Here is a 7,550-nt window from a genome sequence, read left to right as displayed (position 1 = left end):
CAGAATGTATTTGTTGTTGCCCCAACTAGCATCCAACGGTCCCGCAAAATCCAAATTAATTTCTTCATTCGCGAATGTCAACGTCGGGAGTTTCGAAATATTGTGGGTGCCTAGTATCACTTTAATGTTCTTACCCGCTTTTAAACATTGAGTACATGTTCTCCCGTGATGATAGATTTCTCGGTAAATATGAGGCCACCATAAATATTCGGCGAGAGATTTCATTCCAAACTGTCCTGGGTGAGTCTCGTGTAACATTGAATTGAAACTTCCCCTGATGGTAGCTGGGACGACTAGTTTGTTATCTAAGAAGAGTAGCTCGTCTTTCACGTGTAAATCTTTGGCGTAATTCTTCATGTAAGCCCCGTGTATGCCCATCGGTCGATTCCTCTTTATCGTCTCTATCAGATCCCACAACACCTTGTCTTGTCTACTCATGATCTGGAGCAATTTCTTCGAACAATGATTTTCTGGACGAATTGGAGAATTCGGTAAATTCAGATCAGCCTTATATCTTCTCAAAAGATCTGCGTGGTCGGATGAGAGTCTGTCGTCTCTGAATTTGAGGGCAATATTGTGTTCTTCTGGGATGATCAGAAGAGGTTCGTTCACTTTGTCCATTGGGAATTCTTGTTTTCTTTTGTTGATTGGTATAAAGTGTCTATTTAAAAGTAGAAAATGTAAAAGGACTTTGTCCGAAAAGGTAATACTTTTAAAATTAAATTTGGAATTATCGATTGGTTGGCAGGTTGTAGAACGATTTTCTGTCCGAGAATGGTTTTTGTGGCAAATTTTTATCGACTGAGCGATACAAGATATGATAGCAGCAATAATCTTGAGCTTGAGTAGCGCTAAAGAGCTATTCAATTGGTATTGACCAATCACGTCGCTTGAATTTTCATTTCCCGATGGGAATGTATTAACTCGTGAATTAGTATTTACAGCGACCGCTGGTCTAACTACAGAATTTACAGTAAGTAATTTACAATCTTTATTCGTCGATAAGATGTTCTGAATTCTGTCGATTGAAGCGACTACAAATTCGTCGTCATAATGTGAAATTGGGAGGGCTTTGCCCGAAGGGAGTCTAGATAAAAGATCCGTAAAGCCCATGTCCTTTCCTGGTATATGTGAAATTTTAAAATTAAAAGGTAAGAGTCTGTTTACCCAGCGGGTCAATCGGCTGTGCATCGTTTTATTGCCATGATTTGCCGAAAGTGCTGATAGTAACGCTTTGTGATCAGTTACTATTTGGAATTCTGTTCCGTACAGGTAATTTCTGAAATGTTCTGCGGCCCATACTACTCCCAGCAATTCCAATTCGTTGGTAGAATATTTCATTTCATGGGTGTTTAAAAATCTTGATGCGAACGCGATTGTTTTCCACTGGTCGTCCTGTAATTGTTCTAAGGTTGCCCCTAGTCCACTATGTGAGGCGTCTGTTTTTAGTCTTGTCTTCTGTTTTATATCAAAATGACTATTTTCTGCAATATTTACAATTTCCGTTTTTAACTTCTCAAACGCTAATGAATGACTTGTATCCCATTTGTATAGTGATTTTTTGTTTAGGAGAGGTCGAAGAGGAGAGCTTAGCGTAGATAAGTTAGGGACTAATTTTACGTATTGATTTATTGAGCCGAAAAATGAGCGAAGTTCAGAAATGTTCTTCGGGATTGGCAAATTTTTTATTGCGTCGGCTTTACCGACCAACGGTCGTAGTCCGTTGCCTGAGATCTTGAAGCCAAGCCATTCGATGTCCGATTTAAAAAATGCGCATTTCCCCCATTTCACTGCCATGTTGTTCTTGTCTAAGATAGATAAAATTTTGTACACTATTGATTTGTGTTCTTCCAATGATCCGCGCGAGGCTACCAGGATGTCATCTATGTAACAATTTGTAAACGGGATGTTTTTCAACATTGAGTCCATGACCCGTTGGAATTCTTTGGGCATGTCTCCTAATCCGTAAAATCCCGTTAGAAACCGGTACGTTCCTGTCGTTTCGCCGCCTACTATACTAAAATTGCACTGTTTACTTGTTTGGTTGCACAGTTGAAGTTGGCTATATGCGTTTTTAAGATCTAAGTTACTGAACCACACTCGCCCATTGGGTTTTTCTGAGATTTGTAGTGCCACATTGTCAATCAGTTCGTGGATATTCGGCATTTGATACTTATTTTTAAAAATTTGATCGTTTAAAAGCTTTGAATCTAGTGCCAATTTTATTGACGAGTCCTTTTTCCGAGTGATTACAATTGGACTGATGAAACAATCTTCGTCGCATTTCTCTAATTTTATTATGTGCCCTTCTTTTTCCATTCTTCTTAACTCTTCGTTCACTGCCGCGAGTAGGTGGAGTGGTACTCTTCTCCCTTTAGACTGTATTGGTTTAAAAGGTGTATGAAAATGGGTTACCTTCCGATCGTTGGGTTTTTTTCCCACTCTAGTAAATAGGTTCTTAAACTCGTTAAAAATGTTGTCTGAAAATGAGGGTAAGTTTTTGTACTCACTCTTGGGTGTAGGTTGATTGACCATACAGATTGGTTGGGGACATTTCCTCTGCGAAATTTCTATGCCCAGTTTGGGTAAGTTGTCGTTTCCCAGTATATTACGTTCGTGTCCGCCGGTTATGAAGAAAGGTGTTTCGTCGCTGATCCACCCATTGGACTGTGTTCTGACAATTATTTTTCCCAATATATTGATCGTATCGTTCGTGAATCCGCAGTATAGTTCTTTTATTCTTTTCTCCACTGGGTGTATCTTGAGGTTTGGGTATCTTAGTTTAATTTCGTGTAGGACATTCTGTTTTAAAAAGCTCACCGGGCTTGCTGAATCTACCGGTATGTTCATATTTACAATCGAATCCCAGCCGATTCCTAGGTTCAGGAGTTTCTTTGTTTCAAGACCATTATTGTCGTAAATAGTTCTGACACTCAACACCGAGAAGTCGTCATCGTCACTCTGTCCGTACTCATTCCATGCATTTATCACATCGCATGATTCTCTTTCTTCCATATTCGAATTTTCCAGAGGTGTGTATGTACAATTCTCAGTATTTACGAAATTATTTGATACATTATTTACAGTTGGTCTCTTGTTGCGTGATTTACATAATTTAGCGAAGTGTCCTTTAAAATTACAGTTTTTACAGATTATGTCCTTCGCTGGGCAAACATTTAAGTGCCCTTTTGTAAATGTATTTCCGCATTTCATGCACAAGTTACTCCTTTCGATGTTTAAGCTTGGTTCCTTTTTGATATGATTGTGGTTACTAAAAGATTTAAAAGTTGTCCCGTTGGTCGATGACCGCGACATATTTGTCAATTTCTGGTGGTTAAAATATCCCTTTTCATCGATTAGTGCTTGGTTAAGAGCTTCCGACGGGCTTATGGTAGCTGAAAGTAGCTTCCTCTGGGTGTCTGTGTTCTTCATATTGCAAATGAAGATATCCCTTATCCACTCTGCTTCGTCTGTCTCCTTTATATTGCACGTGCTAGCTAGGTCCGTCAATGCTCCCCAAAATTGTTCGTAAGATTCACGATCTTTTTGCTTTCGATTCAGTAATTTATATCTCTCGAACGTAGTATTGGGCGGTTTGTTAAATGCTGCGTCAAGTAGTGTCCAGAACTCAGAGAACGATATTGCTAAAATCTTGACTCTCGGGTTCTTTTGGGTAAAAACTCTTTTTCCTTCGCTACCAAGCGCTAAAAATAAGATTGATCGCAGTTTCTTGTCCGCCTCCGTTCTTCTCATTCCGTTGAATTTTCTTTTCTCTTCATTGATTCGTTTCTCTTCTGCGGATTCGTACTGTTTCATTGTGCTTTTGTTCCTATTCTCTCTGTTGGCTTTTTCCGCGTCCGACTCACTGCTTGTCGCCTGTTCTAAAATTGGAATTTGCGTCTCCGGTATTTCGGGTCCATGTAGGCTTTCCAAATCCAGATTTTCTTTCGCGATGATCGCCAATTGAAATGCGATGGCATGTGGTGGTTCTAGGGTGTGATTAGGCCAAAAAGGTGGAATTCCACGCACGTTCGAATCATTTGACTGCGCCATAATAAAGTATTGTAATACTATGAATCTATGAATAACCTATTAAAATGGTATGTTCAGTATGTACACTAAATGTACATAAGCTTAATAGATAAAAGAGAATAAAAGGAAGTAGTTGAATTAAGAACGTTAAAAAGGACAACTGACTTGCGTTGATCTCGACCAATGGTCGTAACTAAACTGGTATTAATTAAAATACCGAAGGTCATTATGACATACTAAAAACAAATCACAACACGAACATACAGATTGAAGATGCTTAATTTCTCAATAGAATACGGTGCAGATTTATTTTGCAAAATTGGGAAAAAATATTTCATCTTAAGATCTACTTGACTGGCAATCATTTTTGACCCCAATTCAAGATCTACCCAACGATCATTTTTGACTTTTTAGCCAATCAAAGTTACGCTAAAATTACGCAGTCGACCTGGCAGTCGATAACTTAAAGAAGATGCGGTAATATAGTGCTGATTTAAATTAACCGGACAAAACGAGCTAAACTTGAAATTTAAAACGCGTTTTTCTCAAATTGGGTGGAGTTTAGGTGAAAGTTTGTGAAGACAAAACTTGCTTAAAATTTTAGCAGAATTAATATGGTGTAAATTGTTTTGCAAATTCGGGCCCAAAATTTTACCCCAAAAATGGGCCATTTTGGTTTTTCTTAAGTAATCAAAAACTACGCCAAAAATACCAGTGGATCACAGACATAATGATATCAAAGTGAGCCCCTTGCGTAGCCCAACAAACTTTAAGAAGGGTATATTCTCCAAAACATTGTATAAGTGCCAGAGTGTCAATGTCGCAAGAGGCTCACTTTGATCTAATTAAGTCAGTGATCGACTGCGTAATTTTGGCAAAATTTTGGATTGTCTAAAGTTTGTTTGATTTTTTTTTTGTTTTTCCGTTATCCAAATTGCTTTTATTATTATGACTGTCGATAATGCCTAATTTTTATTTTAACTTCAGATCGTTTTCTCATACAACGCAGAAAAAATTTACGCTATTTGAAAGAAAAATTTGCTTGTAGTTTTCAAAAGTTCAAAAAACTGCAAAAAACTTGAAAAAAAAACAATGTTTTTCTTATAATTTTTTGTTTTTCTACAAAAACTATCTTCATTTTGCTTAATTTAGCTTGGTTGTCGATCATACCTAATCCGTAATTGTTTGTTCAGTTTTTTTATCACTCAACGCCGAATAAGAAACAACAATATTTTGAAAAAACTTGTGTTTTTTAAGAATATGGTCGGAACATTCTGTGATACTTGCTACCCTTGTTCTACTTTTGTTTTTGTTTTCCACGCAAAATCAGGTACCACAAATAATCATCATAAGCCCTTTCAGTCGTGATTCGAACCACAATAAAATTGTTCCTAGAAACTTTCCCAGTGTAGAGAAAACCGGTTTGAAACTTTTGATTTTTCGTCTAATTTCAAGTAAAAAAAGGATTACATAGGCTTTTTTGTGCCTGATTTAAGCCGCTTACTATAACTTATTTATGCTGAACTTTTTTATTTTACTCTGGTAAATTTAGTCAGAAAATGATTGATTCTTTTTTGTCGAGCATTGAGCTGTAGCTTTTCAACGGTAACCTCTTGACTGATGAACTTATTGCGTTAGTATTTAGGTATATTTCTTATTTTGTTCTTGAATTGGAAACCTACAATGAGTGGGGTGCATGTTTTGCTGTTAAAAGTGATTAAAGACGACTGAGTTTGACGACTGATTAAAGAAGTTTGTTACGACGACTGAGAGTCGAGGGAAAACATTATTTGTTTTTTTTTCACCGCAAATCAGGTACCACAAAAAATCTTCGGCATGGGTTGAATGATTTAGCAATTCAAAACACTTTCATTCGCAATTCGAAAGAAAAAAGTTAGAGTATTTGTGTTTTTTTTTCTTTTTCTTTTTGTGTTTTATTCCAGTCTTGTTTAAAGCATGTAGAAGCAATTAAAACAAGGATAGCCGGTTACTGTGCAAGTACTACAGAATGTTCCGACCGTGGTCTTTAGAAAACTACGGCTTAGAAAGTTTTTTTTTCCTCAGAAACACGCTGAATTTTTTCACATCAAATTGAGCTGTGAAAAATTACTTTTGCCGTACTGGAATGTTTATTCGAAGCGTCTTTTGGCGCTTTTTGGGTCGAAAAAAATGATTTTTTTTGTATATTTGAGAAAAATTCTTGAAAATATGTGGATTTTTTTTCTTCGTTTTTATGATTCATTTTATGAGGAAAACTTCTAGAATAAACCTAACTTACTATAACTAACAAATTCACTTGGGTTCTAGAATTTGTTGAGATAGTTTGTTAAAGATATATTACTGCAAGATAAATTAGGGGAAAATATGGACAACCATTTCTTTCATATTGTTGACTGAATCAATCAAAGCAAGAAATAGTTTGGCAAGGGAAATAATTGATATGATCTTTTTAAGGAAGTCATTTATTTAAAATAGTTATAATAAGAATGCAACAGTAGTTTTTAACTAGCAGATTATTTATCCCGAATTAGCTCTATTTTGAAAACAACCCGCATATTTTCTAATTATAACGATACATAAATTTTTCCGAAGAAATTAATTCTGTTCATTACTCCGACATTCGTAAAGAAAGTAAGGAAATATTTTCTCTCGGGGTGTTTTTTTCTTCAGAAATATTTCGACTTTTTTAAACTAGCTATTTTTTACGAAACTTTTTTTACCATTCAGAAAGTTTTGTTGTTTTGCCTGCGTATAAATATATATGAAAAAAATGTTTCAGCTTTGCTCTTTTTTCGTTAAGTTATGGGCGTTTATAGATTGCCATTTTGATTTAAAAAATTAAAACAAAAAAGAAAAAAAGGGAAAATTAAGGCGCATTATTTACCAGGAAGCGGAGATTTAATCGATCTTAGAAATCGTTCCAAATTGGTTGAGTTGCCATAATTGATTCGTAACTAGGAGCAAAATTTATCACTTTTTTCTTTATATGGTGTGTGGGGGGATGATTTTCAAAAAATCTCAAACTAAAAAAAAATTTATTTTCTTTTTTTTACCATGAATGTTTTCGTGTTATTACTGTTTAAAAGAGCTTAAAAAACAGTCGAAATGCTCAAATCTTCAACCTGATACACGCAGTATTGTTTGCAATCGAATTTTTTCCGACAATTAGGAAAAAAAATCGATATGCAGCAATAAACCTAAAAGTGCAATTTATATGAACAATCATGTAGAGCCTATTTATTTAAACAAGACTGCTCGTATCAGAAAAGACCATGAAATTCTCGACTAAAGACTATTTAGCTTGCTTCAATTCAATTTGGAATTAATATGAGTGCAGATTTGAAACGACTTGCCACGCATAAACAAGTTGCGTAATGGAAAAAAACTATCAAATCATTATTTCAGCAGCAAAGCCGCACTTTAGTCAAACGCAATCAAACTCGCTGGGCAATCACAAGATTTCCGGATCAATGACTATACGCAGAGAACTTTTCCATATTTCGTCTGAATAAAAAAAA

This window comes from Symsagittifera roscoffensis, chromosome 1, assembly GCF_963678635.1.
Source record: "Symsagittifera roscoffensis chromosome 1, txSymRosc1.1, whole genome shotgun sequence".
NCBI lineage: Eukaryota > Metazoa > Xenacoelomorpha > Acoela > Convolutidae > Symsagittifera > Symsagittifera roscoffensis.
The sequence above is the reverse complement of the archived record's forward strand: the minus strand, read 5'-3'. Positions refer to the sequence as shown.